The 17,247-nt window shown below is 38.3% G+C and overlaps 1 long non-coding RNA gene across 1 annotated transcript in view; it reads left to right on the top strand.

Annotated features, from left to right (window-relative positions):
* The first annotated feature begins 7,265 nt into the window (after positions 1–7,265).
* The window catches only part of LOC118644412, a 44,567-nt gene continuing 34,585 nt past the window's right edge, over positions 7,266–17,247 (top strand). Inside the window, exon 1 of the long non-coding RNA XR_004962224.1 lies at positions 7,266–10,541. This is a non-coding gene — a long non-coding RNA (uncharacterized LOC118644412). The remainder of the gene's footprint in view (positions 10,542–17,247) is intronic.

Consider the following 17,247-nt stretch of genomic DNA (forward strand, 5'->3'; position numbering starts at 1 on the left):
TACGATTAAATTGCTTTAGAATGCCAATCATTTTTTCTTATTAATTTAATAGCTCGCAAAGATATAAGCTGTCTAATTATAAAAAAGTATTGCAACGATACACTTTTCTACAAGCATGTAAAAGACGAGGTCTGTTCTTTGCGTTCTTTTGTTGAAATTTGTTGACACGCCATTTTTCTCGTTCCATGGTTTGTTGAAATTTATGACAACCGTTACTTATGCGATCTTGTTTACGCGAGCGACTTGTACACTGCCGCGCGTGGATTTTACGGAACATTCGGTGAAAATAATCGTCAAGTAATCGCGCGAGATCCTACATTAACCCATTCTATCTTGTCCCTCTCTTTCCGTCTCCTGCCTATCCTCGTGTCCTCTTCCCGTTTCAACCCTCCGACACTCGTCCCGAACACCACGAAACCCCGCACCTCGTCTTTTCCCCGCAATTTTTCCGCCACATTTGCTTTTGTCTCGCGACAACAATGCATCGCCTCTACCGCTATGACATAAAAATATGTGCAGCGATGTATCTCCTCTCTTTCTTTCTCCGTCTCCCTTCGTTACTTCTGCGCCGTTTTCTCCCATCCTATTGCTCATCTCCCTATTTCCCGTTTGCCGACACATCACAGAGAGAAGACTCTGCTTTTCGTGCGAGGTGCAAAAAATTTCAGTCGAAAATAGCGCTGTCTTTTTATTCGACAAAGAAAATTTGAGATTTTGATATCTCTGTTGATATCTATTGAGAATAACAAGTATACTCTATAATCAATTATATAAAAATATCTATTTATTATACAATTTAATACGATAATCAAAGCTTTACACGTTGCTCGTGTAGAGACGCGATCATTCTATAGTTTAGATCTCCCCTTATTTCAACTGCATTTATTTTTACTCTCGCATGTATTCACGCTTTTATTTGACATATTTCGCGTATCTTATCCCGGCGCAAAGAGGGTTGAAGGAAATCAGTTTGGGCAGCTCGCGACTACGGGAATATTGTTCGTTGCGCCGGCGTCGTCGAACAATGAGCATGCAAATGATCGGCCGAAGATCGATATCGGCGCGATCAGAATTTTCCTGCGGCTCGCGGTGCTGAGGGCGCGGGCTTAACCCTCCCTCTTCCCCTGGTAGACAAAAGGGGACCGGCGCCGGTTGACAATAGCTCGATGGCATTACGTATGCAGGCGCAGGACTCCGCTCTTTTCGAATTCGTTGCATTCTGCCTTTGCCTTTCCTCCGCAGCCCTCCTCTTTCGCGTCCTCTTCCAGTTACGTACCGTTCTTCCGTCCCGCAGTCTCTTCGGTCTGGAGGCCATCCTCACGGATGCGGCCTGCAATTTGCAATCGCCAATTCGGCGGCCAGTTCCTCCCCTCCAGCCTCTTTTATCTCTTTTTATTATCGCCTACGCGATCTCACGCGCGCAATGCATTATTGCGAGCATCATTGTGATTTGAACCACGTAGATCAAAGAATCAAGCTTGCCGTGGCTGCTGACATCCTATTGCCGTATATATTTCCCTTGATTTTACACTTTATAAGAAACAAAGCAGTCGGTAGAATTTTATCGTTCCACTTAACCGCGACTTTAATACTATAATGTATATGATTTAACAAACGTAAAATCTATATAATTGAAATAATTAAGAGGTAAAGACATTTTCTGATGTGTTTTTCAGACTGTCGCAAAGTTTGTGTATAAAACTTATACTTAAAAATTTATCTTTCTTTAAAAGAAAGGATGAATTTATATTCATTTATTAAAAAATATTTCAATATAATTGTAGTATTTTATTATAATAGTATATCAAGCTTACTTGTCGCTCCGGGTACCAAAATCGGCCTATATTTTATCCATCTTCTTATAAGAAATCTGTATTTATATTTAATTTGAAATGTCACTTGAGTACATGAGCATACACATATTATGCGAGACTTTCTTTCGCCAAAGCTCGGTTTATGACATCGCGAGCGATAAAATGATATAAAGCGTACTACCCCCTTGTCCACTTGATGCGCGATTCTTTGTCGGTGGTCGCGAAATGCCTTCTTCGGAAAATGCAACGTCAATGGAGGATATCCGAGAGCGTTTCGCTCATAAAGCAGTGTGTGACGTAAAGGCGGCTATATAATAAACTGTAAAGTGCTGGCTAGGCTGGGTAAAAAGATACGAGCCGGTGAGTAAGACGATTCACGATGCGACCAAGGGGAAGAAAAGAGAATGTTTGAACGATAAGAGAGAAAGAGAAAGAGAGAGAGAGAGAGAGAGAGAGAGAGAGAGAGAGAGAGAGAGAGAGAGAGACCATCTAAGATTTTAGATAAGAATTAACTAAAACTAAAACTTTAGAGTGTTATAATGACCATTTATAATTGAAATTACACAATATAATGAGAAATATAGAAAAGAGGAATAAATGAAATCAACCAACGGCAATATCGAACGTTATCACGCTCACTTGAACGCCGCGGACTGATTTGACGTTTTCATTCCTCGTTGTTTCCGGTTGATTTCCTTCATTACGATCGGCAAATCGACACGCGCTAATTTATGCAAAATCAATTTGCCAATTAACCCAGGCGCATATCCTCGGTTTATTTGCATTGACGCCTTTTGTACTCGTCGCGGAATACACGACTTCTCGTTACATGTTCCACCCGTATGTACGTACGTACATCGACCGGGGTAAGAGGGATGAGAGTTTCGGTTGGTTCCTTCGATCCTGACACGGCATAGGTTTAGTATCATGGAGTGTGGCCCCGGGGCTGTTACGAACTTAATGAAGCTATTTTCCGTTTAATTAGAATCCTACCCTGATCCTTCCATTCTTAGGTGGGTCTCGTGGTTAATCCTTCCGGCCGCGATATTAAGACGCCGAGCGTTCCTTACAAAGCGCGCCCGCTAACACAATATCGTCAACTATATTGACTCGGCCTTTATGCACTCGGCAAGCTCGGCGCGAAAAGCGTGTGTACAATGTGCGCGTTATTTATAAGCTTGATTTTCGCTTGCCTTACCTCGAGGTGTACGGAAAGCACAAGATTCTTAGCTCAACGCGAGTAATCGTTCTGGGATTTCGTAAGTTGCTCAAATTATATCGAGAGGCACAAATGCTACTTTTTTTTCAATTTGGTGATTGTAATAATATGCAGACTACTGCTTGCGCTCTCCAGACCGCAATATGAGTTCATCGTTCAATTTGCTTCAATCAATTGAGCGCCCTCGACGAAATATCAAGTTACCATTCTTAGTAAATCGTTTGTATTAATCCTTTATTGGACGCAACTCTCCCGCGATTTATTAACGATTATTTCTTTCGTCATATCCATCTCTGTATGTGCCTCAACTAATTTTAATTTGCTTGCATTTTATGTTCATGTATAAATAAAGTTTAATTATAACTTTTGAATATGCATATTGTTTGCCCGACAGTATTTGGAGCAAAGCGTTCCCGCATTGTTGCTTAAATAAAGGAGTATCAGTTTTATAGAGAAAGAGAGAGAGAGAGAGAGAGAGAAAGAGAGAGAGAGAGAGAGAGAGAGAGAGAGAGAGAGAGAGAGAGAGAGAGAGAGAGAGAGATAAATAGAGAAAGAGAAAGAGAAGAGACTATAGTTATATTTAGATTTCAATGTGAAAGTGGCATAACGAGATTGTGATATCACAGAAAAATATCATTAAAAAATTGAGATTATTATCAAAATCTAAAAAATTCTTTCTTTCAAAATATATTCGGTCTTGACCAGAACTTCGGAAATTTCTGAACCGTTCTTCGTACATTGTTTTTATATCAGTCAATTCATTTCTCTGAGCGCTTCTATCTTTCCTTTGTCGGCATACAATACTGTTCTTTATTCTTCCAGTCTCTTTTTGTACTCTCTAACTATGTGGAATGCTTTCGACTTTAGTTACCTCGTTTCTCTTGCAACAGTTCGACCACTCCGTATATTCCCTGTGATTTTTATTTGTCGAATCTAAAATGAGTGTCGGAATACCGAATTAAGCAACAAGGACGTCATACTATACACGCTAAAAATTTTAAAAAGAGTGATAAACGTCGGACAATTGTAGTATTAAATTTTTTAAATAACTAGACAAATAAAAAACCACAGTTATTTCGTTAGTCTCGCAGTGGTTAGTAGCGAGTCATAGTGTTTTTGCGATTTGCATCATCAAATTTAATTACGAATGCCAAAAATGCTGAATTAAAAGAGTTTCTCTACTTAGGCCCGGCACAAGTGGTACAGGGGCTCAAGTAAAAAAAAACTCAAATAACCATTTGTTGCATTTTTTTTTGCTGTATATGATCTAAAGTTAATAATAGTGAATATCAGAAAAAATTACTACCTATAAAATACTACTTTCATTACTGTAGTAATTTTTTTTTAAATTGAGAATAAACATTTTTCACTATTATACCACCCTTAAATAACTAACAGCAATTTGAACAGCAATTCGTGTTATATCATTAACACACATTTACCATACTTACGTTTCAAAAATTAAAAATTATTTTTTTGGACAGCTCAGAGGTATCGTTGTAAAGTTTCACTAATTGTTCATTATTTCTATGTTTAATACAATGATAAAAACTGAAAAATCATGAAAATTTATTGATTCCCATAGAGTAAATTCGGGTAAGATAGCCATAGTGTTTTTTAAATGTAAAAAACATACTTTTATTTTTATTAATTTTTAATAGCGTTTGGTATATTACTTCACGGAAGCTTTAAGTATGTAAAATTGTCGATATTAAAAAGAAAATACTTAATAAAAGATTTTTATTATCAAAATATTGAAACATGAACATTGGCCATCTTTCACAACTTTTAGGGAAAAGTTGGCTATAGTATTGTAGAACAGTGGGCTATACATTTTTTATGTACTTAACATTTATAGAATAATTAAAAAACTTAATTTTACATATTTAGTTTTATTGCCACATATTATCACATATTTAATTTTTAAACATTTTTAATATTAAATGTTCACACAAGTTTAGGATCAATTTAACTCATTGTCATTACTATAAAAACATATATGATATGTCAAATTAAAATATTAGGTGCAGAACTTAATTCTCTTTTCGTCTTTTTTTATAAAATATATACATAAACACTTATCTCGAAATGTCATGGGCTATCTTGCCCAAACTATGAGAGAAAGATAATCATAGTATTTATTAAAAAAATAGAAAAGGAAAAAATATAATTACACATTACAATTTACATACTTTTGTTACGTGGGTAACGTTCATTGCGACAGCAACTGTAATTTATTCGACATTGTAGCAATTTCTAATAAACACGTGAAAAACTTTACAGGCAGTCAAAAGTAAAAACGTGATATGACATCCACAATATCATTATTTCAAATAATATACGCACATAAACTACAATAAATATTGATTATTTTTAAAAATAATTACGAGAACACACTATTTAGCAATTATTGGAGAAATTATAGCCATTGGTCATCTTTTCCGTACGGCCATCATACCCTAACTTATTCTAAGAGCTCATGTAAGGTAAATACTTAATATCTAAATAACTAATTAGTTCAGCTTTCTAAAATTTTGACAATCCACTTATATGACATAATTTGAACTTCTCTACAAAGTTTTATGAAAATATGTTCATTTTGATTTAGTAGCAGAACTCCCTTAGTGCCAGAAATATTGAATCAATATGTTCGAAGTATGGAATAATGTAGAATGATTGAGAATATAAAATTGTATCGTACACAGAAAAAAAAGTAATATAGCTAGTAACATATGTAATTGCGGGCTGCCAACTACATAAAATACACAATACAATAATATTTACTGTTAATGCAAGTACAATGTTGATACTGCAATAGCATATATTATTATATTGAGTATATTTGTAGTTGGCAGTCCGCAACTACATATTTAATTGGAGATATTACTTTTTTTTAAAGTGTATATATAAAATTAGAAGAATCGAGTTGAGTATCAATGTTAAAATAAGTTATGATAAGAGCTAATATGTATAAACATTCAGACTTTATACGGCGACGATACAAGCAAACAAAATTACAGATTAATATCTACACTAAGTTGAAGATTCGTTCGCTATGAGTAGTTGACGAAAACTGTTGAGCTTAAATTTAAGATAGACTTCAACTTAGTAAGTAACAAAATACGACACATCTGATATAAAAATTAGTTTTCTTTCTAAAAAAATCTTTAATTAAAAAATTAAGATAATATATTTTACTATATTATATATATTAAAGATATATATTAAAGATATTATACATTAATTAATAGTAGATGTTTCAGGGGTAAGTTAATACTTTTTTAATTTAAATAAAGTTAATGTATGTGGCTTATAAAATTAATTTAATTACGTTAAAAGTTACATAAAACAAAAAGCTAAGTAACTCAGTTAAAAGTAAAAATTAATTTAGTTCCGTTAAGATTAAATTAAATTAAATTAAATTATAAATTAATTTTAAGTTAATTTTAAAAAGTGCTATTTATGTTAAAGTAGAAAGCTATATCTTTTAAAGTTGATTACTCAAACTAATATAATATAAATTATTAAATAAATTTAACATTGCAAATTAAGTTTAAATAAAAATAAAAAAATACATTTTTATGTAAGAATGTATTTTTTTTTGTAAATTTGTGTACATTTTTAATTTGTAACTTAATAAAAAATTAAATTAATATTATTAAAGTTTATATTTAAAAAATAATTAGTTAAAGTTAAAAATTAGCTCACTTAAAATAAACCAAATTAAATCAAGAGTCATTAACTTTTGAACTTCATTACTTAACTTTTATTTGTTTAACATCAGTTATTATTATATCTTGTTTGGTAGTAAATCCTTTCAAAAAAGTTTCGAGAGTGTTCTTTCTCTTTTAGTATCTTCTTTTAACAAAGACTATTAGTTCATATGGCTAGTTGAATTTTGAGAGTTTGACAAAAGAGATGCCTGTTAGTGTGCGATAAAATTAACGACAAAGTTCTTGTAACCAAGGATTCTGCTATTTTTTTCTTTTTATTGGTTTCTTGTTTATAGATTTCTCTTTACATATGTACCTACTCTGAGGCCGATATTTTCGATTCTTATATTCAAGATTTTTAAATACTTAAGACTCGTAACTGTCTCGTATTGCATACTCTTAATGTGTTTTAAGAATTATACTTTTCTCAACAATGTTTCTTTTATTTCTGCATTTTGTTAAGGATCTTTTCATTATCTGTTTTATTCCTTAAAATATTTTTTATATTTGTCTGTATCTAATATATTTCAAAAGCTTCGATATGCTTTTCAATATCTATAAGATCAAAGGTTTAACGTTCGTATTTATACCAGCGAACGGAAGCATGTAACACCTAATTATACGCATTCTAAAGATCTAAATTAAAGTAATCCAATCAGGAAACGTTTTCACTTTTACAAATGCCTTTTTAGCCTCTTCACTTTTGAATTGAAAAATGTCTTTATGTTGTACCAGATATTTATTATAGAAAAATGTATTTAAAAAGCATTTCCTGCTCAACAACACTTTCATTGATTCTCAGAATTAAGATTTTCTTTTTTTTAAAGCACTATTCATCCTATTTTGAAAATATGTAACATTCAATGTTTGAAGCAATGGGTAATAGAAATAAAAACGTTGCGCTGCATACTTCAGTCGCCTCGTCTCTCTCGTAGCGACCGGCTGTGCGCCGCGGAAGCTCCGTATAATTCTCGCAAATTCTCGCCGAATCTGAAACGAGAGTGCTCAAGATGTCGAATCAAGTATCGAAAATGCCGAAGCTAGTATTAGAAATAGAAAAATGTGTCGAACGTATGTCGGGAAAGCTAAATCAAGCTTCGGCAGCGTTGGATCGGTTGGCGAGCATCGTATGTTTTGTAACATACAGTTTTCATTGCTCCGTAACTCCCTCGATCCTGAGATAAGTATCGAAAATGTCGAAGAAAGTATCGAGCAATATCAATCGAATATCTAAAGGATCAAACTGAACGTCGGACATGCCGAGGTGACCAATAGCGGGTGACCGTTACAGAATTTCGTCGTTTGAAGTGATAGGGTTAGGAACGACGCGCGACGCACTTCAGTTGTCTCGTCTCCCTCGCGACCGTTGGACGTGTGTCGCGGCAGCTCCGCGTCTCTCGCGATTTCTACTCGCCGAATCTGAAACGAGGGTGCTCAAGGTATCGAATTAAGTGCCGGAAACGCCGAATCTAGTGTCGGGAATGGAGTAATGTGCCGAACGTACGAAACGTACGTTGGGAGAGTCGAATCGAGTCTTGGCAGCATCGGATTAATTGGTGAGCATCGTACGTTTTGTACAGTTTTCACTCGCCGAATCTGAGATAAGTGTCGAAAGTGGCGAAGAAAGTGTCGAGCAATGTCAATCGAACATCACTGGGATCAAACTGAACGTCGGACATTTCGAGGCGACGAATAGCGAATGACCGTTACAGAATTTCGTCGTTTGAAGTGATACGGTTAGGAACGACGCGCGATGCACTTCAGTCGCCTCGTCTCCCTCGCGACCGTTGGACGGTGTGTCGCGGCAGCTCCGCGTTTCTCGCGATTTCCACTCGCCGAATCTGAAACGAGGGTGCTCAAGATATCGAATTAACTGTTGGAAATGGAGTGACGTGTCGGAAGATCCGAATCAAGCTTCGGCGGACATCGGAATGTCGAATGTCGGATGGCGAGTCATCTTTCGTGCGATTTTGGCTCGTCGAGTTGTGAAATCAGTACTGAATCAAGTGTCTGGGACGTCGATCGAACGTCAGGATCGTCGATCGAACGTCAGGATCGTCGATCGAACGTCAGGATCGTCGAATTGAACGTCGCTAAGAATAGTGCACGGCCGTTACGGCGTTTCGTCGTTCGAGAAGCTTCAAGTGCCAGCAATTAAGAACGTTGTGCCGTATACTTTAGTCGCCTCCGTTTCGTCTATCGCCGGGATTCGCGCTCGTCTCGGGTTTCCGAGATGTCGGGAGTGTCGAATTAATTGTTACGAGTGCCGGGAGTGCCGGGAGTGTCGAACGACGTCGGAAATATTCGCAAGTTGTTTTTTTTACGCCTTCGCCGCCACGGGCCGACCGCGAATTCGGTCGCGTAACGAGCCGAGAGGTTAGATAAAACGCTCTTTTTTTTTTTTTTGACGACGGCTTCATTGTTCTACCTCCCGTCGGGTCATAAATATACGTACAAAACTTATAGATATGTGCGTAAAATCGGGACGCGGCATTTCGGCTAGTGTCCGGTGAACACACCGCGGCGTAGCGCGCCGCCCGGCGCCTCGCGGCGACGGAGTGGGGGGAGTGATCACGTGGGACGGACGGGACGGCGGGGCGGCGAGTACGCGCGGCCAACGTTCAGTCTTCAGTCCCATGCTGTTGTGCGTCGTGTGCGGGTGTCCGCGGGCGCGCGGGATCTTTCGCCTCGCCTCGCCTCCTTCGCTCGTTTCGTTTCGGACACTTTTTCCCTCCAAGCGACGTTTGTGCAGCGTGCGGACAGGAGAGTGACGTCGTCGATGTGCCGCGAGATCCAAGATCCCGAGATTATCGTCGGTCATCTCGTCATCGGTCGCGTTTTTGTAACTTTGAGATCGTCGAAATTAAATACGACGCTCCGACTCCCGACGCGAGTTTCTCTCTCTCTCGTTTCGTGCGATCGTAGTTTCGTAACGCTCGCGATCTCGACTGAAATCAATAAAAAAACGACGTTAGTGACGCACGGGAGAGTGTCCGACTCCAGTTAGTAATACCACGGTGGGAAATCTGTCTTGGAATAATCGTACTTGTATGATTGAAATATTTGGAGTATCAGTAGTGTGGATTCAATCTAGAGCGACGTGTGTCTCTTTAATTTTTAGCAAAAAAATTGTGTTGACAATTTCTGGCCGCGCACTTGAAACAATAACTTCAATCGCGATTGAAACAAGTGATGTCGCTCATTATAGAATTAGCAATTTACTGAACTTACGAAGAAATTGTATTTCTCTCGAAAAGCGCGAAGCACAACTTTTAGAAAACGGGAAATTCACCGGATCAAGGTGCGCGTCGCGTTATCAAGCGCAACGAGGACTGGCGTGATTTCGCGCGCGAGAGAGGGATGCGTGTAAGGAGTCGCGAGCAGCCGGGCCGCTCTCTTCCCGCGCGCGCGATTTTCGCCGTGCACGCCGACGCGCCGCGCGAGTTGTCGGGACGGCCGAGGCCCGATGATTTAGAGAATCTCGCGTGTGAGTGACGCGGTGACGCGCGGACAATGCGCGGAATTTCGGTTTTGAATTTTGCGGGACGATCGTGACAGCGCGTCACGGGGCGCGCGAGGCGCGCTGCTGGATGTGTAGTGCCACCGCGGGTTGCAATGACGTTTGGCTTTGACTTTGAGTGGTCGTTAGAGTGGTCGGTATCTCTATCACCTACCTACCTACCCTATTCGGGATTGGGATCTGATTTATGTTGCGCCGAGTGCCACCACCGCCGAAATTCTCTGCCGCCTCCTCACCCACCTTCCCCGGCCGACCTGGATTCGTCGTCGCTAAAGGTGAGTATTGTGTGTTACGAGTATATACTGGTGTGTCTCCTCGGGACGCGTGCAACCCGTTCGCGTGCGTGTGCGCGCGACGACACTTGATATTCGCCGCACGCGTGATAATTATTGCTCAAGTGAAAAGTTTCATTAAAATAATGTTACTTTTTTGCCAGTCTTTTGATTTGCTCGTCAACTGACTTGCTTTACACGCACACGTGATTCGCATTTCACGCGTAACGTTAATTTTGAATTTAGTTTTCTTTTCTATAATATTAATAATTATAATTAACGTGCGTGTAATTACCACGGCGTTCGGCGTAATAAATGTCTGTCGTGTACATATGTACATCTGGGAAAGACAATTTTGCATGTAGTCATAGATTGATCGGTGATTGGTTTTTCTTTTCAAAAATAATGCACTAATACTTGCTTTACATAATTCATATTTCATAATTCAACAGATTAGTAGAATGAAAATTTAAAGAACCGGAATACAACAAATGTATAATATATGCATTTTAAATTACATATAATATTATGAATAGAATTCAGTTTTCAGGATCGATGCAAATTATAAATAAAAAACAAATCTAAATATTATTTATTTATAAGTTAATTTATAAATTAAAACAGTTTTAAATGGAGAGGATAGAATGATGAAAGAATTTATTTCTTGTGCATTAATTTACACATAGCTTATAAAATTATAAATAGAATTCAATAGAAAATTATAAATTGGTTAAAATAAATTTAAATGTAATAATTTAGATTAAAACAATTTTAATTAAGTAGGATAAACTAATGAAAGAATTTTTTTGTTGTACATTAAATTATGTTGTATATAAAATTATAATAAAATTCGATCTTGAAGTTTAATGCGAATTATAAAATCGTTTAAAAAATAATAAAGCAATGAAATGAAATCTAGAGTAAGACAATCTTAAAAATGGATAAGATGAAAAAATTCCTTTGTGGTCAACGTGCATTGTTTAATTATTATCCTCTTCGCTTAAAAAAGGAATTGAGTTGAATGCGTTAAATAAAATGACGTTAGAATTAACGAATTTTATTTAAATGGATTTTAATATCAACAATACGTGTATCCCTCTACCCTCCGTAGTAAAGTGTTCTTTCACCCGTTCCATTGATAAGTCTGGAATTAATATTATGCATATGACAATACATGTTATTGGGCCCCTCGTCGGCCTATTTTCAAGTCCCAGTTTAAGTGATACCAATACATTTAACCGTGGGGTTTTCGGGGGAGGGAGGAGTTAGGGCGCCTCGGATGAAGCCTGAACGATTGAGAGAACGAGGGTACGGGAGGGCTGAAACTGTGGAGGGGGAGACGCCGAACTCCAGGGGTTGGCAACATAAAAGGCCAGCAATCCCTGTTCCTGTCACGCAGGCTTCGATTGTTTCGGGCAAGCAGCGCTCATTTGTTTTTCTTCGCGCTCTTCGCTCTCTCCCACCTTCGGCCCACGATTCTTTCCACGAATCCTCTCTTCCGCACACGTGCACCTATTCTCGATCGGCCGACTGGAGCTGACGCCACGTCGTCTGTTTGCGGTTTTTTTTTATATGCTATTCGGAGCGCCTGTCTTCCAGAAGTTGTTTGTAAACTGTTTGACGAATCTATCAAACGAGGCCCATTGGCACCAATATAGATTAACTTGCATCGTTTAACTTATTTTATATTTTTTTATAATTTTTAGAAAAGCTAAAGAAAGACCGAAAATAAATTATGTGTAAACAGAGATTATAAAGTTAATTGTGTCTACATTAGTGCGAGCAAACGGGCTTAAGACTTTGCTAAACTTTGGTTTTTAACTTTATTTCGTTGCGGCGGATTTTTGCTGAGTTACGATAAAAAATTCGGTAATTTTCCAGAGAAGGCGATTCCAGTAATTCTCCGAATTCTTCGGCTTCAAACGATACTATTCTGTCGAGTTCTAAATTCAAAACAACACGTTCCATCGGAATATCATTTTATAATAGAATTCTTAATATCGTATATGCTTAATATTGTATATGCTATTATTATCGGTAATAATATTAATATTGATATAGCATTGCAAAAAAATATCGTTTGTAGCAAAATGTATTGATTATACAAGATCCTAAATTTTACATTTATTAAAGCACAAATTAATTAAAATTAATACATTTTATTTATTGAGATTTTTATGGCATATTTTATTGTAAATTAGGTAATCTATTAGATCTAATAGATATCTCTATTTATGTCGGATTTCCAAGACGTCGTAAATTAAATCGACTGTAAGTCGAATAACATTTATTTTACATAAATAGAAAAAGTAGTACACAAAACAATTATTTTAATACTAAAAACGATTATAAATTTCTTTAGCAAATGGAAAAACCACTTTTTTTAAGATTATAATTCTTAAGATAAAAAATATTTCTTGTTAAAATTAATATTTAGATTAAACGTCAATTAATTCCAACAAGTGATTAAAAACAATATTTAAAAAAAAGATTTACTGTAATACTTAGTGTTATAAAATTAATATGTATTTAATTTGGATCACTAGTTAACGAGAGATTAAATTCAGCTTTATTCTATTAGTTTATCTTTAATTAATCAATAGCCTATCAGTCGTAAGTGCGAAAATTCATAAATCGAGGTAGTCAAAAGTAGAAGGACAGGTAGAATAAAGATTTAAAAGTATAAATTTAACTTAATTGTGAAAACATAGCATTTTTTGATATAAGCTAGAGATGAAATTGTGCATTAGAGGATTCCAACAATGATAACAAATGATAACGATATTTCATTGAAGCGAGTGAGGAAATTCTACCACACATTGCTACATCTACGTTGCGACAGCCACCTGCGCACGTGCACTTATACATGAGAGCCGGTTCGTGGCACGTGGCAAACTCGCGTCGTCGTCGTCGGCGCTTAACTGCTCCAAGATACAGTAAATTCTACAAACGACCACATTCCTTCCTTATTAGTATCCTTAATTCTAATTAATTTTAATACAATCGATTATAGTTATACGACTCGAGACGAGACTTTCGAGCAGCAGGCAAGAATATATGTGTTACTTCCGTAACTATTAATTAATTTTGGTTAGTGCAACAGACCGAAGCTCAGGTCGATTCTTCCAATAAACGAAATCAACAAGAATGACGCACACCGGTCGGTCAATTAAACGTGTCATCTGCAACCGTGAAATTTCGATCGGTCGTAACGGCAACAGCTGACAGACGCTGAACCGATATGTTCCAATTTTCTCATCCGTGGGCAATGTGGCAACGCGATACGGATGGCTGCCAATTAATAAGCCCATCAAAACGTGCTCGAATTGCTTTTGTACTCGCGATTTCAGACAATTTTGTGAAACTGGCTCTTTTCGTTTGCGCGTCGTTTCTCACGATTTTACGAAAACAAATAGCGTATATCTATTTTATATTGAAATAAAAATCCGCGAATCTCAGTGTTTTTTTATAGCTCTGAGAGTATTCTCGGTATTTCCGAATCTCTCGGCGTTATTTGTCTATCTACGATGACGAACGCGTCGCGAGTTCTCTCCTTGGCGACACACGTGCGATCGACGGAGCTCGTTGCGGCGATTACTATCGGCAAATCTGCCGAGCGTGGAGCGGCCCGAGATATTCCCGCACAATAGCCGCCGTAGTTACCGGGCATGCACATGCAGATGTAATTCAGCAAGTAGATCGAGCAGCGACTCATTAGCCGCGATTCAGATTCTTGCCGCGCGGCACGAGCTCCTTTTCCCGAGCGCCTTCGAGTTCGGGCCCCGTGTAGCACGGCGCGCTTCTCTCTCTCTCTCTCTCTCTCTCTCTCTCTCTCTCTCTCTTCGTTCCTCTCTGTCTCTCTCGATCGATTCCTCGACGTCCTGAATCGACGGCGTACGCGAAGCACGGGGTACACGATGCTTTCCTCCCCCCCCCGCCTCTTTCTCTCTCACCATCTCTCTCTTTCTCTCCGGCGGGTGCCGGCGAGCGAGCGGGCATATACGGAATAAATCGTGGCTTCGTTACACGCGACTCGAAGGCGGCAAACAAATAGGGTTAATTCCACGTGCGCCCGGTAGCCTGAATACGTCGTTTCCGAATGGAGGTAATTCCGGTGACAATGTGGCCTTTGATTTCATAGAACCGCACGGTCGAACGACCACCTCCTTCCTCCTCCGCGCATTTCCAACTCCCTCTTTGCGATACCCGCTCCCTCTCTCCCTCCTCCGTTCGCCCGTTCTCCTCGCCTCTTCGCCCTTCGACCGCTCTCTCTCTCTCTCTCTCTCTCTCTCTCTCTCTCTCTCTCTCTCCCTCTCTCTCTCCCTCCGCGAAAACCCTGTTTCATCCTCTGCGCGCGCTCTGCAGCGAATATACATATAATAAAGTAAAGCCAGCCACCACTGCCGGCTCCGACCAACCCGGGCGAAAAGACTTTATTCAGTAACTAGCGATTCATACGAAATCGCGAATCCATTTCTGCTTGGCTTCACTCTCCACGCTCTCCTCCGCTTGGCCCTCTTTCCCCTCCCTCTCCCCGCATCCCCGCCGACGACGTTCTCGTTCGCCTTGCTCGCGGCCGGAAGTCGCGAATGACGAACTTTGAATAGTCTATACTTTTGCCGGGTACACTGCCTCGGGGGTGTAGATAGCGATCTTATCGGATTGACGTTCCATCGAGATCCTTTACAAAGTCTTTTGGCAAAGAAAAAAAAAACAACGTTTAAAAATTAGATACGGTGAAAGTGACCACTGACCAGCTCGTACTTTATACCATGTCTTATGAAAATCGTGAGGACTTGTTTACGTCGAGTGCGGAAAGTCGCAAAGCTTTCGGGAATGGATCGCGCACGTCCGAGGGGCGGACTTCGAACAAATCGTCTCGCGGGGAGGCAAATGGGCGAGTGCTTTCCCCTTAATGCGAGTGAAATTGTACCATGCCCGGTGGCAAATCTGTGTATTATGCGGACACGGGATTGCATTAGGGAATTTCGATGCTTACTGATGGATGTCATCGAGTAAGATGAGACTCTCTTTGTGTATAGTGAGAGTGCCCCGATATTTTAACATCGAAGTATATTTCTCTCGCTTATGTTTCGTGGAGTAACATGAAGCTTTCTTGAAAACGTGAAGCTCCCATGATTTTTTTTTTGCCAGGTTTCGCACATCTTATTTTCACTTCATCAGAAGATATTATCAAGAGTCACGGCGTGATAACTTTTCTTCTTTAACGTGAGCATTCATATGATAATCCCACATACGATGTCTTAATGACGACATCGGCTATCAACATTTCGTATTCAGTTTTTCTCACCGCGGAGCGTCTTGAGAAAATTTCCAAAGGCTCTTTTCGAGGCGTTCGCATTACCTCAGTATGTAGACGATAAAGCGGGCGATGGCGAGTGGGGGTGAGGGGCGAAACGTTGTGCTAAAACGGGAAGAACGTGAAGTCAAGGGAAGAGTTTTCGCCGCATTCGGTACTCCTCCAGAGCTTGGAAATATTTCCGAGGATTCAGCGAGTTTATTAAGGCTATTCAGAGCGCCTCTGCCTCTGAGACAGCATTGTGGATACAATTTAGTCTTATTCATCCCTTCGCGGATGTCTAAATATTTTCAACCCTCGCCCATCCTCTCGTTTCCTCTTACCCTCCCTCTCTCATCTCTTTCTCTCTATCTTTCTCTATCGCTCTTTCTTTCCGTGCAATTCTAAGTTCTACAGAACTCACCCTAGTTGTTACATTTTATCTCGCTCTAATGGCGATGTATTCGTGCCATGACAACCCGTAATTTTACACACTCCAATCGGTTACACAATCCAACTACAATGAAACGGTTGCAATTTTATCACTTAATTTTCCTTTCTTGTCACATGTTTACAGCGTTATAAAGAAGCAAAGTTAATTATAGGCATCGACAATTTTTCGTAAATTAAAAATGTTTAATATCATACATTTTTTTAGAAAAGTGAAAGAAAATAATAAATTTTGTCATTAATTTTGAAAATATAAGATGTTCAATAAAAAGTGATGCTATGAGCACGGTCCTTCTGTCTCAGGATAAAATTAATTTTCACTCCTCTTTCCTTTGTCTTAGACAGTTTCTTCGGCATTAAGTGATTCTTTCTGAAGGTAATCATGGCTACCTTCAGATATCAACGGTTCATTGTTATGGTGAATAACGTGTTATGTAAAGTAGGTTCCGCAGCTTTATTCTGCCAGTAATTTTGCTCTTTACTTCTTTAGTCTTTAACGAAATAGTTTCATAAGTATAAGATGGCAATCGAAGGAGACAAGATTAGTTTTATCGTCTCGATAGGTTGATTTATAGATTTTTTACTATTTGATTCTTGAGCAGTGCTGCATTTGTATCTGTTAAAAAATTGTCACAGAACTTTCCGCTTATATAATAAAGAAAACTTAAGAATTATAAGAGGACTGTGGTTAAACATAAAAAAAATTTTTTTTCTGGTTTTATATTGTTTTATATCTTTCGTACTTTAGGAAAACAATTCCTTATTTAAAAGTATTTTTCTGATTTCTTTTTTTTTTGATTCTCATCCTTTTCTTTTATCTCGTAATTGGATATCTTTTTTTTTTGGCTTGTCTCTGACAGATTTTTCTTTAAAACAGAAGTGTATTTTTAGTCTTTTAAAAGTTCTTATAGAGCTATTTTTAATAGGGTTTTCTTTTTTTTTAATTTAATCACATTTAAT

Source organism: Monomorium pharaonis, chromosome 2, assembly GCF_013373865.1.
Source record: "Monomorium pharaonis isolate MP-MQ-018 chromosome 2, ASM1337386v2, whole genome shotgun sequence".
NCBI lineage: Eukaryota > Metazoa > Arthropoda > Insecta > Hymenoptera > Formicidae > Monomorium > Monomorium pharaonis.